The 15,814-nt window shown below is 38.2% G+C and overlaps 1 long non-coding RNA gene across 2 annotated transcripts; it reads left to right on the forward strand.

Annotated features, from left to right (window-relative positions):
• Positions 1-1,715: 1,715 nt before the first annotated feature.
• On the forward strand, positions 1,716-5,957 carry LOC110923384. Of its 2 annotated transcripts, none has more exons than XR_002584037.2 (7): positions 1,716-2,014; positions 2,351-2,546; positions 4,508-4,673; positions 4,885-5,110; positions 5,201-5,381; positions 5,480-5,569; positions 5,671-5,957. It is a non-coding gene; the product is annotated as an uncharacterized LOC110923384 (long non-coding RNA). The 2 variants fall into 2 exon arrangements; XR_002584038.2 differs by having other exon boundaries at positions 2,357-2,546.
• Positions 5,958-15,814: the final 9,857 nt, after the last annotated feature.

Raw genomic sequence — 15,814 nt, forward strand, 5'->3', positions numbered from 1 at the left:
GTCAAAACCTTCATCCTCATGAATAACAACAAGAGCTCTAGATTTTTCTTTGGGGTTATCTTCAAGCTGCTTCATTCTGGGCGGTTCTGATTTGTTCTGATGATAGATTGCTCTTTTATAGTAATCTTCACGAAATGGATTTGCAGTATCATCAGCTGGTGCGTTTCAACATTCTCTTTTGAAATGCCCTTTTTGTTTACACCTGAAGCACGTGACTTTTGATTTCTCAAAGCCAAGTTTTGTGGACGGCCCTCCGATAGAATGTCTACCAGTAATCTCCATGAACCGTTGTGCTCGTCGGACTGCACTAGCCATACACCACCTGATGTCGATCAACTCCATCTCTTCAAGGTCGATCTGATTGTAGTCCTCCTTGGTGAGGTTAGTATTTCCAATCTTGCCTGCCACAAGGCTCTCATAGGACTCTAGCACAGAAGCTAAGAACACCATCTGCTGCTTTGCGGATTCTTCATTGAAATTTTGAGCATTCTTTAAATCCACAACAATGTTACATTGAAACAAGTTCTTTGAGGCTGATTGGCTTGAAGTTGATGAAGAACCACTATGAAAACCACTGCTTGAACTCTCTTTACTTGATGTGTTAGAATTTTCAGAAGAGAAAGTTGTCTTAGGAGACACATTCTTGGGAATCATACTTTTTGGATAGTACAGCTCCACATTCTGCTGATATGAGAAATGATTCACTTTATTTGATTTCTTGATCTCCAGCTCATGACTCTCCAGTCTTTCAATCAACATATCAACTGTCAGATCCTCCGACTTTATCATATTCTTCAACATCAAAGCAAAGTATTGCCAATCCATCTCATCCGACAGCGAGTCAAACAATTTTTCAATTAATTCTTCTCGAGAATATACAACCCCGTGTCTTGCCAGCTCCAACTTCAAGTGCCCGAATCTTTCAATCATCTTAGAAACAGATTCGTTTTTCAAACAGCCAAATAAATCAAACTCTTTTCTTAACACACTACAAAAAAAAGGTCATTTAGTGGCACACACTTTTAATGACATTTACGTTTTGTGCCACTAATTTAGGTTTTTAATGGCACATTGCGTGTGCCATAGTTCCTTAGCACCCACTTTTAGTGGCATTTAGCTTTTATGCCCCTAAATTAGGTTTTTAATGACACTTTTCCTATGCCACGAAAACATTTAATAAACTTTTAATGACATTTTACATGTGCTTCGAAATTAGGGGTGCAATCGAGCTAAGCAGAGCCCGGGCTTGAGCTCGAACCCAGCTCGTAGGTAGTTTTTACGAAATTAGGGTCATAATCTAGTTATTTTTCCATAACTTTATAAATAGCAATTATTAAAACTATAGAGATAATAGGCTCGTTTAGGCTCGCGGGCTGGCTTGAGCACGATAAATAAAGCTCGGGCTTGTTTACTAAAAAAAATATTTTTACGCTTGAACTTAGCTTGAGCTCATTTAAGCTCGACTCATTTCAGTTTTATTTCAAGCCGAGCTCGAATAGCGTAGTTCATTTGATGTGATGTAAGTTCTCTTCTGGGTTGTTTGTGGTGATTCCCGTGTAGGGGCTGTGTTTTTGAATAAAATCTTTCATTTTAAAAAAAATAAAATAAAATTGAAGCATTTCTAAAAGTTTTCCTTTTCCCTCACTAAAACTGTTTAATAAAAATTTTCCCTAAATCTCTTCCCTCCCAAATATATTAGAAAATTTTAAAATCTCCCCCCAAAATCAATTTCCCATTCCAAAATCAACTTCCCTCTACAAACTAGGGCAACTTGAATTCTAAAATTCTTCCATCCTCATCTTCTAAGGTCAGATTGCTGGCAAATTCCCTCCCATCGCTATTTCTGCCTTTGTCAGATCAAAACTAGTCACCTAGCTACCGGAATCGAGTGTTGGTTGCGATTGGTATAAGCGAATGATTCCGTTGATGCTAATTAGTGGATAAGTAGTCCGATTTGGTTGGTAGATCTTTGTCTGAAAGTGCATTAACTGCTCTTCAATTTTTTGCTTTCATGGTAAAAACCCTAATTTCATCTTCTCGTTTTCCTAGCAAATTAATCCCCTGTGCAATTGATTTTGGCATAAATTTGATTCAAATTTTTCTTGATAGTTTATTACATCTTTGGTAAACTAAATTAAATCGAATTTGTATCTTAGTGATTCATTTACATGTAGAAAGTCAATATGGTTGATATATTGGATTCTCTTATTTATATTTTTGTTCTTGTAAACTTGTATCAGTAACTTTGTAGGTAATCTCTTCTTTACAAAGTCAAGGAATCCGTAGAAGGATTCTTAAAAGGATCATAAGGTCTATAAATTTACAGAATTCTCATGTTTTTAAGTTTTAGATGCAGTGGCTCTTAAAGTCTACAACAAACATACAAACTTCACACAAAAACTTGCAGATATTTTAGCGAGAACATGTCATGGCAAGCGTACGTCAATGAGCACTTGATGTGCGAGATCGAAGGCAATCACCTCACTGCTGCCGCTATTATCGGTCATGACGGCCGTATTTGGGCTCAATCCGCTAGTTTCCCTCAGGTTTGTCTCATTTTCTGTTATGGACTAATATACCATTGCAAGGTATCGGACTTGTCCCACATCGGTTGTATGGGCAACTGATGTGGGGTTTATATACCAAATGGGCTCTCTCACCCATCAGACTAGTCTTTTGGGTTGTGTTCTCCCGTTTGGTATGTAACATTTTCATCGATTTTCGTTAACCTAGTCTATTTGACGAATTGATTTGATTATTGTGTAGTTTTTAGTTCGATTGATGTGCATAAGTGTGTTTGTTGTTGATTGACCTTCAGTGTTCGGATCTGATGTGATCGATATTGTTGTGTATAGGTTCAGATTCGTTGATTTTCTTGAGTTCAATCGGTGTATTTCATTAGACAAATTGTTTATCCAGTTTCATTGTTGATTGAGCTTTGTTGTTTGGATCCAATCATTATTGTTGTGTATCGGTTCAGATTTGTTGTGGATTTTGAGTTCAATTGGTGTGTTTCGTTTGACCTAATTGTTTATCCAGTTAATTTGATCGATCATTGTGTAATTTTTGGTTCGATTGAGATGCTTAAGTGGGTTTGCTGCTGTTTGAGCTTCGGTATTCGGATCTAATCGATATCATTGTGTATTGGTTCAGATTCATCAGTTTTAATCTGTTTATCTATTTGGTTTGATTATTGTGTAGTTTTTAGTTCGATTGATATACTCGATTGAGCTTCGGTGTTTGGATCAGATTGATATTGTTGTGTATCGGTTCAGATTCGTTTAGTTTTTTGAGTTCAGTCGATCTGTTTATCCAGTTGATTTGATTATTGCATTGTTTTTAATTTGATTGATACGCTTACCTGTGTTTGTTGTTGATTAAGCTTCAGTGTTCGGATCTGATTGATATTGTTGTGTAGCGGTTCAGATTTTCGAGTTCAATCGGTGTGTGTTGATGAGTTTGCTTGTTGTCTGCCTTAACGATTGCTGATGAGTTGAGTCTTTCGAGTTTAATCAGTGTGTTTTTTTGAGTTTGTTTGTTGTTCTGGTTTAATGATTGTCGATGCGTTGAGTTTTTTGAGTTTAATCGCTGTGTTTTAATGAGTTTGCTTGTTGATCTGGCTTAACGATTGCTGATGCGTTCTATTTTTGAGTTTAATTGTCGTATATTTCAATGAGTTTGTTTGATGTCTGGCTTAACAACTGCTGATGCGTTGAGTTTTTCTGAGTTTAATCTGTGTATTTCAATGCGTTTGTTTGCTGTCTGGCTTAACGATGTTGAGTTTTCGAGTTCAGTCGCTGTATTTCAATGAGCTTATTTGTTGATCTGGTATAACGATAGCTGATGCGTCAATTGCGATCTGTACTTACTTTTTAGTGTTAGTTTCTTCTGGCGCTAGGATAATTTTTTTGTTAGGTCACGAATGCTTGTTTTGATATGATTAATCACTAAATAGATATGACCTTGATTTTGACATTTGATTTTATCTAAAGGGGATGTAAAGGTTCCAGACCTAGTAAGGTTGAATTAAAACAGAACAAAAAACGGTTACAATTGTTTTTAATTTAAAATACTAACAACTTATTTTATCTAAATTTTAGAAAAGATTTAAGGATATCGGCTAAAGGATCCTCAAAATAAGCAACATTTTTAGGGAAGCTACATTGATTCCATAAGTTTGCCGAGTGTTATGTGCCTTATGTCCAAGGCTTCATGCAAAACTACTATCGAGCCGATGGTCTCATTGGAAACAACCTCTCTATTCCTATAGGGTAGAGGTAAGGCGGTCTACATCTTACCCTCCTCAGACCCTACCTTAGCTTTGCTATTGGTGGGGTTTACTGAGTATGATGATGATGATGATGTAGTTGCTCTTAAAAAAGACATGGTTTGAGGAAAAAAAAACTCATAATGTGTTTCTAATTTGCTAATGGGAGTTTCTTTTGGCTGTAGATTGCTTACAAATGAAGATATATTTTTTACACTTAATTTTTTTTTGAATGGCAAGGAATGACGTGCCAACCACCCTGACACCGGGCGTTGTGGTCAAGGTCCACTACTCGACCGCTGCCAGCCCCTTGGTCTCCCAGATGCGCGGAAACCCGACCACCCGCGCAAAGGCACGACAGTGGAATAAATTATGACTTAACAACTTGGTTCTTAACTTTTTTAAAGTAAGTTCTTTGCCCGTTTATTTGTTTCTAAATTTCATAAGCAGCTTATCTTTTAATGGTTATTTGTTAATGTTAATTTTAGGAATATTGAATGCCGATTGAAATGATAATGTCCAATGTGGCACATTTGTTCTTTTTTTTTCTCTAAACAAATGGCATCCTATTTTCTCTAGGCAAGTGTTTACTAACCAGTTTTGTCTTCTGCTTACAGTATGTTAATGTACTGCCAGTTTGATGCTCTTGTCCCTAAAAGTTAACTTGATGGTGAAATGGGTGATGCTCATATGGCGATGCAGGCTAGGCTTATGAGCCATGTCATTTAGAACTTTAGTTGCTTTCTTCATGTGCCACTAAGATGCGTATACTTTCAAATGGATACTATTATTATGACATGCTATATTTGGTACCATTTTCATCTTACCAAAACCTATCACCTGGTAAGTGTGGTTAAATAATTTTTTTCTGGATACTTGATATATTAACAAAAATAGATTTTTTGGTTTTTGACCAGCTTTATTTGTTTGCAGATGGCAAAGTAGATAGAAATGAGTCTGATTCAATCACATCTTCTGAGTCTAATTCTAATGTAATTGTCACCAAGGTATACAAAATTAAAGTGGACAAAATACTTGTGATGAGGATGTTTGACCTCTATTCAGGATGTGGTTCAATGTCTACCAGACTTTGTTTGGTACTAATATGGCAGATGTGAGTCTAGTCATCACAGGACATGATTCTATGTTAATATTGTGTGTATCTTTGAGTATTCCTTGTTCTAAATTTTATTTATATGTGTTTATTTATAGAGATGGGTTGTAGATTTAAATAAAATATGCATTTGAAAGCTTGAAGCTGAATCTGCTTCAGGAGCTTATGGAAGGAATAGAAGTTCCAGGGTACATCTGTCTTTAATGCCTTCTTTTCTTTACTCTGGTTCTTGTTTAACTAATCACATAAGATGGTTTTCATTTATTTTAATCATTTTGTTTGTGTGCAGGCTAGTAGATGCCATCTGGACCGCCACCCAATGATGTCACAAACCTAGTCTACATCCATCTGCGTATCTAATGCCCCAGGTTCCTCTTCCAACTTATCGTGGTAGTCCGCAGCCTTACGTTATACCAACCATGGAGTACATGGACCTATTGGTGGCGTTTCTCAGCCTGGTAGTCGTGGTTTCACTGTTGGTCAGGGGAATGCGATTGATAATAGCAATCATTTAACTAGCATGAAGATTGTGAAAGAGGTTTATAAGTGCAATGAAGTTTTGAGTTTTTATTCAAAGGTTTATTAGTTATTTGTTTTGTTTGTTTGATATAGACTTAAGTTGATACTTATTTGACATTTGTTTGAAATATTTGCAATGTGAGGAAGACAATCAAACTTTCAATTGAAGTTATTATATTATGATTTCTACATGTTAAAGTTTTATTCTTGTTTTTATGTAATAAATAATAATTATTATTAATTAAAGCTAATGTAGGAAAGGCCAGTTTTTGTGGCAAAAATTATGTGCCACTAAAGGCCTAAGAGTTTGTAGTGGCAAACAAAAAAGTGCCACTAAAGGGCTTTAGTGGCACTGCTTCTAGTGGCACTTTTTTTTGTGTGCCACTCATTCCTACAAGGGTCTTTAGCGGCACTTTTTAGGTATTTTGTGGCACATTTTGATTGCCACTAAATGGCATTTTTTTGTAGTGACAGTTTCTTTTTGTTTTTTACTATCTCAGCACTACCCACACATTTCACTCTTAATTTTTCCCAAAGATCTTGAGCATTTTTGTACTAAATCAAAGATATTATGTCGTCTCTCACAGACTGATGAAGCAATGCAATGCACTTTTGTTCAGCAACAAAATTCTCTATATCTTCAGTTTCTGTCAAATTTTCACAATCTGGTCTTCCATTATTGAAACCATTTTTTAAACTCTTCCAGCTTGGATACGCAAACGCTTTCAACCACTCTTCAAATCTTTTGGCCCACCTATTGTACTCTTCAATCGCCATCAGTTTAGGAGGTTTGTTGTATGTGTCATATGCACTCTCCACACTTAAAGCATCGGATAGAGTTTTCTTCGCACTCGGAGTGTTTTCATTTGTGTTGTTTGAAGTATCATCTCCAGTGTTTCCCGCGAAAGCAAACATGTCACTGAAAGGATTCATAAACTCATCCATCTTCACGTATCTGAAACAATCAACAAACACTTAGAAAATTTTTGGTTTTTAAGATTTTCAAGCGAAATCAGTTCAAGCGGAATTATGAACTCAAGCGAAATCAGATATTAAGCCCTTTTGCATGAAATAACCTTTCAAACGAAATTACTGCTTCAAACGGAATACCCACTCAAACGGAAATAGGTATTTCAAACGAAATTACCAAACAGAATCTAATTTCTTGCAGAATTAGATTAGTTTCAAACGAAATTAATCCAATTGAAACGAAATTAGTTACTTTGGTGCGGAATTAGTAATTCCGTTTGAACTCTTCAAACGAAATTTGATTCCGTGTGAGATTATCAAAACTTTTCAAACGAAATTAGACCAAAAGTGTAACTCTGTGCGGAATTACAATGATGATTTCGAACGGAATTACAATGACGTCAGCATGTTCGATCAGTTGTTCAAACGAAATTATCAATTTTATCAGAATTTGCTCGAATTAAGGTCCAATTCTTTCACGGATTAGTTAAAACTATGTTTCGCTTATAATATGTGAAAATCAAGCCATTTTGTCCGTTAAATTTCGTTCAAATCAGAAAAGAAGGAGTAGAAGTGAGAGAATCCGATGAGATCAAGCTGAATTGGTATGAACTCCTCGTCCTGAGCTCTGATACCACTTGTTGGATCATCGTGTGACCCTAACGAGTCAATCTGAAGAGTTCAACATCAAAATCAAAGGCAGAATCAATGAAATCGACGTAACACAGCTTGACACTTTCTAATTATCTTCTTTTATTGATTTCCTGAGCTTTTACAATTCAAATAACAATCCGGCAGCACCTCGGCTCTGAATCACACACTAATTCCGTTCCAAATGACACAGGCACTTCAGTATTTATAGGCGGCTAATTCCGCTTGAAAGGACCAAGCGAGATTTAATTCCGTGCGGAATTAACTCAAGCGGGATTACATTTCATGCGATATTATCATTCCAAGCGGAATTACAATTCCAAGCGGAATTACAATTCCATGCGGAATTACCTATAAACTACATTTCTCGATTTCCGTTCCCTGATCTATCTAATACAATACAAGACTCTGTAACGACGAAGTTAACAGACATCAGTGCACCAACATGCTGCTATACCACTTCTCAAGATCCCTATTATTGAGATTTCCTCTGACTCTAGTTTACACTTTGTCTCAGATTCCTTTGAGTCTGTGACGTCTTCAGCTTTACGGACAGCTGGATTACGACGTTACACTACTAATTCTGACGATGATACGGCTATGTCAGTTGCACCATCTCCTCCACACGACCTTGAGCTCGATCTTGAAATAGATTTTGTTCCTATTGATCAGCCCGATATTGCACCCGCTGATCCTGAGCCTTTACCTGATCATGACCGTATTCCTTTTGGCATACCTGACATTGCACCCCTCATACCTGATCCAGTTCCTGCACCTATTGACTCTCCTGTTGTTGAGCCATTCATTCCTCCACCTGCACCCGCACCCGCTGATGTTGCTCCTTTTCACCCAGTGGAGTCTGATGTTCATCGTATTGACTTACCTATCATTTACTTACAGGACATACCCGCACCCCGTCCAGGGGAAGGTACTTCAGGCCAGCAGCCTAGTCATGACCCTCATGTTTTAGCAGCTTTCCCACATATCCCTCAGTTTGCACCCTTTGCTCCTTATACTTCTTCACCATTTAATGATCCAATCCGATGGTTCCCACCGTATTCATGCCGACCTCAGACCCCTACCATCCCTCGCATTTTATTGGCTATACACAGGATGAGTTACTTTATTCGCTTCAGCTTCGATTTGAAGTTATGAGTCGCAGATTCTTGGAGCTTGAGTCGACACCGCGTCCTTTACCGTGTCCTTGTCAGCATGCTTCCGTTCCCCCTCGTTCATCACCGCCTCCTTTTACACGTCCACCTGCTCCTCTTACTCCTTTTCCAGAGTTTGATGCTCGATTTCTTACGGTCGAGCAACAAGTCCGTTATTTGCTTCGTCATGTGCACAAGCTCGAGGAGGAGCTCGCACATGTTCTCAGTTTGATTTTCCTCCCTCCTCCTCCCCCGCCATCAGTACAGTAGGTTTTTGGTCTTATGCAGATGCATTACCTTTGGTGAGAGCACCACTTTTGAGCTGAGCTTGTGAAGCCTTTTTGAGACCACCTTTTGATTATAAGACTTTTGTAGATTGGTAGACTTGTTGGACAAGGGTAGTGTGACCCTGTGTTCCCTTTTGATATGATACACTTTGTAAAACATGTAACAATACTTTGTGGTTGATGATTAATGAAAGCCCAATCGTCATGTTCTCATTAAACATGTAAATCAACAACGTGCTTGCTTGTTATGTTCTCATTAAACATATTCCCATTTACGTGTTTGTGCTATGATTATGATGTTATATGATTGTTTGAGATGAATTATTAGGTATATGTACACACGACCTCTAGAAAACTATATACATTTCCTGAACAAAAAAAGACCTGACCAATCCGAACTCCTTCTTAGAAGATGCCTCTTCAAGAGATCATTCGACTGATTGAGGCAGAATTATGAGCGCACATCTCACAGGCCATAGCTCGGCACGAGGTTCTTCGCTACAGACACAGTGAAAGTACCTCAGGGAATAACCCACCTAACGGTAATGTTTAAGTCACCTAAGACACATTACAATACATTTGGACATTTCCAAGTGTGCTGTGTTATTGCTTTCTGTGATGATGTTGCTTGGGTACAGGCTGTACCTACAAGCAGTTTTTGGACTGCAAGCCTCTGAACTTCGACGACACTGGAGGTGCCGTAGCTTTTGTAAGATGGGTCGAGAATACGGATTCTGTTTTGAGAATGAGCGGATGTACTCTAGAGCAACAAGTCACATACGTTTCTGGATTGTTTCAAGATGAGGCTATGTCACGATGGAACCTTTGGGTTCAGACAATGAGCGAGGTTGCTGTGTATGCTTTAACCTGGGATGAGTTGAAAGAATTGATGCGTAAGGAGTATTGTTCTCAGATGGAAATCCAGAAGCTGGAAATTGAATTCTGGAACTTGAAGATGGAAGGTCCAAAGGTGGTGGAATATGTGCAGAGACATCACGATTTGTTGCAAGTAGTTCCATATCTGGTGGAACCAGAGGTTAAGAGGATGGAACGATATATCTGGGGATTGGCGCCTCAGGTTCTGAGCTTGAGGAGAGCATCAAGGCCTCCAACAACTATCGATGTGAGTAACTTAAGTGTGGCGCTCACTAAAGAAGCACTTAGATTGGAAAAACTTTCAACCCCTGATGTGACAACCCTCACAATTACAGGTACTGTACAATTAATTAATTTCGATTATGTGCTTAATGACTGTGCTAGATTACAACTGACAATTTAAAACTGCTGTATGATCATTATATCATACATACTCATGCATCATATTTTATATTGTCACTCTAATTATTTCACACAAACATTAGTGACATACTTGATGCACTCAGCACAGTTAACACACTGAACAGTTGATTCAGGATTTATGCCGACAATACCAGCACTTAGACAGACAATGTTATTATGGCCAGTATGAGCCAGGGATAGAGTACTACACTGGTATGGAGTGTAGGGAAGTGAGGACCATAAGGCTATGTCACTAGGTGATAGTTTGAGTGTAGGAAAGTACCTAAAACTCGTTTTAAGTACAGAATTCTGCATTTCCAGTAACAATTCAGCTTTTAACACACTCGTATTTTACAGAGTATTGACTAAATGGTCCTGAACGCTTTCCTAAGTGTTGGAAATAAATTTCGTTACAAAAATATTCATAAAAGACACTATACGGTACAATTAAGCGCTTTAACAGAACGATACGTAACCAAACAACCAGACATTACCCGTGACACCAAAATATTGTCAGAAATATTATTTTATTATTCTTAAATAATCATGGTCACAATAAATCCCCACACACTATAGAAACATGACATACACCCACTATTCTAGTAAATACCCTTAACCTTCTAATTAATTACCTACAAATTACCAAAATTTTTCATATTACCCCCCCCCCTAACTGAATTTCAGCCCTCATCATTTCATTATATTTTGTTTAGATTTTGTAATTATTCTCCTAAATTGTGGTTGGCCAAGAGCTTGCTAATCATGACATTAGGGTATAGAGTGGCTCAAGAATTCCAAGAAATACTCATCATGACCTTAAGATTCACACTCCACCTCACTCTCTCTCTCCCCTATTTCGGTTCTTCATAACCGAAACCGCCACCATCACCTTCCATTACCTCCATCTTCTTCACTACAAGATCCCTCTCCAAGCTTGAAGATCATCCATTGTAGTTACAAGTTGAAGGACTCTCAAGGAAGCCTTGTTCAAGCCTTTGTCACTATCATTTCTCCATCATCCTTGCCCTAAGATTTTCACCCTAGCCTTGTGCTAGTAGTAAGTTCCTTCACACCATTGTTTCATCTTGTTCTTTGTTATGATGTTTAGTAGGATGATGATAATCAAGCAACACAAGAAAATGAACCCTAAAAAGATGAACATGAAATTCTGCATAAAAACCCTATATAAAAAGTTTGTGTGAAGTTGAAATCTGGTTGGTTTAGGGTTGGTTAAAGCATGATTGAGGTTGGATCATTAAATCATCGATAAACCATAGTTAGAATCTTTGTTGATGCGTTTTTAGTAACTTTTACTTTGCAAACAGCAAGCTGAGTTGAATTTCCACCCAACTTCAACAGGCTGTAAAGGGACCATTTTAAATCGAAAAACTGATTTTCTGAAGCCTGAAATGTGTATTTTGGAATAACTAAACAGATGGCACTGAAATCGTAATTTTTCGCAACCGTTTACTATTTTTAAAAGACTGTTTATGGACAGCAGCTCAAGTTGCATTTTTACTGCAGCAAAAGTGTGTCATATTCGGAGTCATAACTTGAAACCTGAGTGAAACCGACTCATGCAATTTTTACAGTAGATGGTCACCGTTGTCAGGATAACCCTCCAACTGGAATTTCATCAATCGGGCTTACGGTTAATTTTTAGTGAATTATTCCGTAAACTACAATCAGAAAGTAACAAATCTGATTGCGTCGAGAAAATGATTTTTTATAAAATATGGGTAACGAACTGGACTCTGATATTTTTACATAACAAGTTTTGGAACATATGGAACCTTCAGTAAAAATTTGAGAATTTTTGGAAAAGGATAACTATTTTATAAAAATCCCCGAAAACAGTACGGTTTCAAGTAATAAAGCTGAAATAAGATATGTAATGTTTTGTATGTCCATAGGTCGGTTTGATTATTGAAAATGAACTACAGGATATATGTAAAGGAAAATGATATGCTAATTAAGCATGGACACCTCTATTTACAAAGGAAACTATGGCGAAACTTTCCGAAAATCCTAACACTTGGTAAATATTTTCTAGACAAGAGTTTACTAGTATATTTTCGACTATGTTTTGCAAACATAAAACTCGCCATAATTTTTGTAACAAAATACCATTACTAGGATATTTTGGATGGATAACATTTTGATATATGAAATTTATCACAACATAAAACGTATTTATGAAACAAGTAGAAATATATTAGTTTGAAAGTTATGATATATTTTTCTAGAAGACAGGGAAATATACATTATGTATGTGTTATTTTCGGACAAATAAGCTATTGTATATTTTTCTAAAGTGGGACTTAGGAATGTATAATGTCAATACCTTAATCATAAAATACATGTATAAATACCCCACCTTTGGGACGGAAGCACGAAGCTAAAATACTTGAAAAGTATTAATACAGAATTATTGTATAAACAGTTATTCCAAAGCTAAAACACAATTATTATAACTTGGAATAATACCAGAAACGTAACTCAAAAACATAAATACAAAGGCAAGGCACGGCCCGCTCATCTAATAGACCCTAGTACATTGTAGGGAGTCGTGTTTGCTGAAGAGATTTGGGTTACAAGTACCGAAGATGCAATACTGTGAGTTCATGTCCCCCTTTTCTCTTAACTGTTTTCAGTTTTATACTTCGGGGGTGAAATACATGTTACAATTATTACAGACATTTACAGACAATTACAGACTTTTACAGACATTTACAGACATTTACAGACATTTATAGACATTTACAGACCTTTTTATACATGGTATGATTAGCTAGGGAATTTACTGCTAGATCACGTGAATGGTTAGGCTATTATCGTAAGACCATTAACCCTTGTATAAGGACCGAGGGCCATGAGTGATAGATCTATTGGGTGTTGCGAGCCCCATCCATGGGCCTGCGAGTGGCTGCATGTGGTGACTATGTCGTTCCGCCGGAGGGGCCGGTACGAAATACGCGTACATGTTTGAGTGCTTCCTAGGCCATGTCACTTATTAATGTATTAGCTACACATTAATTGATCTGTTTTTCCTTATTGCTACATACCAAAGACCTACATTTATACAGACACATTTTAACAATTTATACAGACACACTTTAACGATTTATACAGACTCACATACACATGAACTCGCTCAACTTTTTGTTGACTTTTCAAACTACATGTATTTTAGGGAATTAATTGGATCTGGCAAGTGATGCATGTTAGCTGCGTACTAAATAGGGATGTCATCCAGGGTCATAGGTTTGGGGGGTGTAACTCCTTCCTGGACGGGTTGCATGTCTCAAATCCTCGTTTTGTTAATAGTCTTTCGTCGAGTCTTATGGACTCCTTTTAAACAAATCATGGTTTGTAACGTATTCAATGGTTGATATTTTTAAAGACAATAAGTTATGCAATTTCTAAATTATTTTAATGGATGAACATCTTACGTTTTTATCATATAGCATTGTTGTGATTGTTGCTATGATATTAAGAAGTCACACCAAATAAACCACGCTTCCGCAAAAGCCAGGGTGCGACAACTTGGTATCAGAGCTTCGATCGTAGCGAACTAGGATTCCTTCTCGAGTCTAGACTACGATCATTAGGGCTCTCACGAAAACGTTTTCAAACACTTTTTACATTGCATACACTAAAAGTCCAGATCCAGGGAACAAACATTTTTACAAACAAAAGGCACAACAACACATTCCAAAACTTATATTTATAATTCAGTCTTAGAGACTGAGGGAGGATCAGTCTTAGAGACTAAGGGAGGATCAATCTTCGAGACTGAGGGAGGATCAGTCTTAGAGACTGAGGGATTCAATCTTAGAGATTGAGGGAGGTTCAGCCTTAGAGATTGGGGAGGTTCAGTCTTAGAGGCTGGGGAAAAATTTAGTCTTAGAGACTGGGAGGTTTGGTCTTAGAGACCAGGGATTTATTCTTAGAGACTGGGAGGTTTGGTCTTAGAGACCAGGGATTTAGTCCTAGAGACTGGGGAAGTTGGTCTTAGAGACCAGGGAGTTGGTCTTAGAGACCAGGGAGTTGGTCTTAGAGACCAAGGAGTTAGTCTGAGAGACTAGGGAGTTCAGTCTAAGAGACTGGGTGGGATAGTCTAGGGAAGACTAGGATGATTACTTGCTTACATTGTTATCACATACATGCTTAATTGCTGATTATTGATAAACGTACATATGTGGAAGCTGTTTGCATACGCTAACTGATAGTAATTACTATGGAAATACATACTATGACTACCATGTACCGATACACATGTCGCCTTGATCAAAAAGCGGGCTGTCAAGCATTGACGACCCTACCGCCACCGCCACAGATGACGAGACTGTACCTGCGCCGGAGATATTTACGTCAGACACTGATAGTGACCCTGACATGTTGACCAAGAACGAGGACAACTGCCAACCATCCGCGCTGCTAGACTCTGGTGATGAATTAACCTTGCTGATGGTTTCCTTGACAAGAAACTTCCTGTCATCCTTGTTTCGTTCCACGACCACCTCATCATTTGGACACTTCGATGACGAGCACATCGTGGCTCCGATTCTCGACGCCGTACCTCTCATGATTATTTTCCCCAAGAATCTACCTCTTTGACAAATTGTTTGATGACGACGTTAATTTGCTTATTGATGATCCTTCCGTTGAAACCCAGGATGATGGAAAGTTAGATGAGGACGTTGTTACTAACTCTACGTTTTGAGATCCCTATTATCAAACTATCCTCTGATTCTAGTATACACTCGATTTCGGACTCCTTTGAGTCTGCGACATTTACGACTTTACAAACAGGCAGGTTACCGCTTTTTGCTCCAGACACGGACGACGACGCCGCTTTGACTACTGCACTAACACTTGCTCAAGATCACATACCCTCACACTCCCCAGGACCTACCCCTGAGGCAGCTGCAGTTCCTTGCGGGCCAGCTTGATGTTGCACCTGCTGAACCTGTTTAAACGTGACATTATTTCCTTTGGACTACTATACCTTGCACTCCTCTTACCAGACCCAGTACCTGCATCTATTGAATCTCCTTTTGTTGAGACATTTCTACCGCACCTGCACCCGCTGATGTTGCATCTATGAAGACCGACGTCCATTACACCGACATGCCTACCGCTCCCTTTCAAGACATACCCGCACCCCGGGAAGGCGCTCCAGGTCAGCACCCGCATAACGATTCTTTTGCTGCGGCAACATTTTTCCTAAACTTTACAAGACGCACCGTTTGCTACATTCACCTCTACAACGCTGGACAAGTCATTTCGATGGATTCCTATGCTACACTATGTTGATTTTAGACCCTTGTCATCCCTCACATTATGGAGGCTACACACGGGATGAGTACACCTGTCACATCAGCTACAGTTTGAGGATATGAGTCGCAGAGTGTTGGAGCTTGAGCTGACACCACATTTGGTAACTTCAAATGCAAAAACATTGCATAATTGAAAACATGATTTAAGTATTTACATCACAAGACAGCATATTGCCTGAAAAGTTTATGTAAGACACCACGCCCTCCACCCTCTCTATTGCCAGTATACTTTGATC

Source organism: Helianthus annuus, chromosome 17 (genome assembly GCF_002127325.2).
Source record: "Helianthus annuus cultivar XRQ/B chromosome 17, HanXRQr2.0-SUNRISE, whole genome shotgun sequence".
Taxonomy (NCBI): Eukaryota; Viridiplantae; Streptophyta; class Magnoliopsida; order Asterales; family Asteraceae; genus Helianthus; species Helianthus annuus.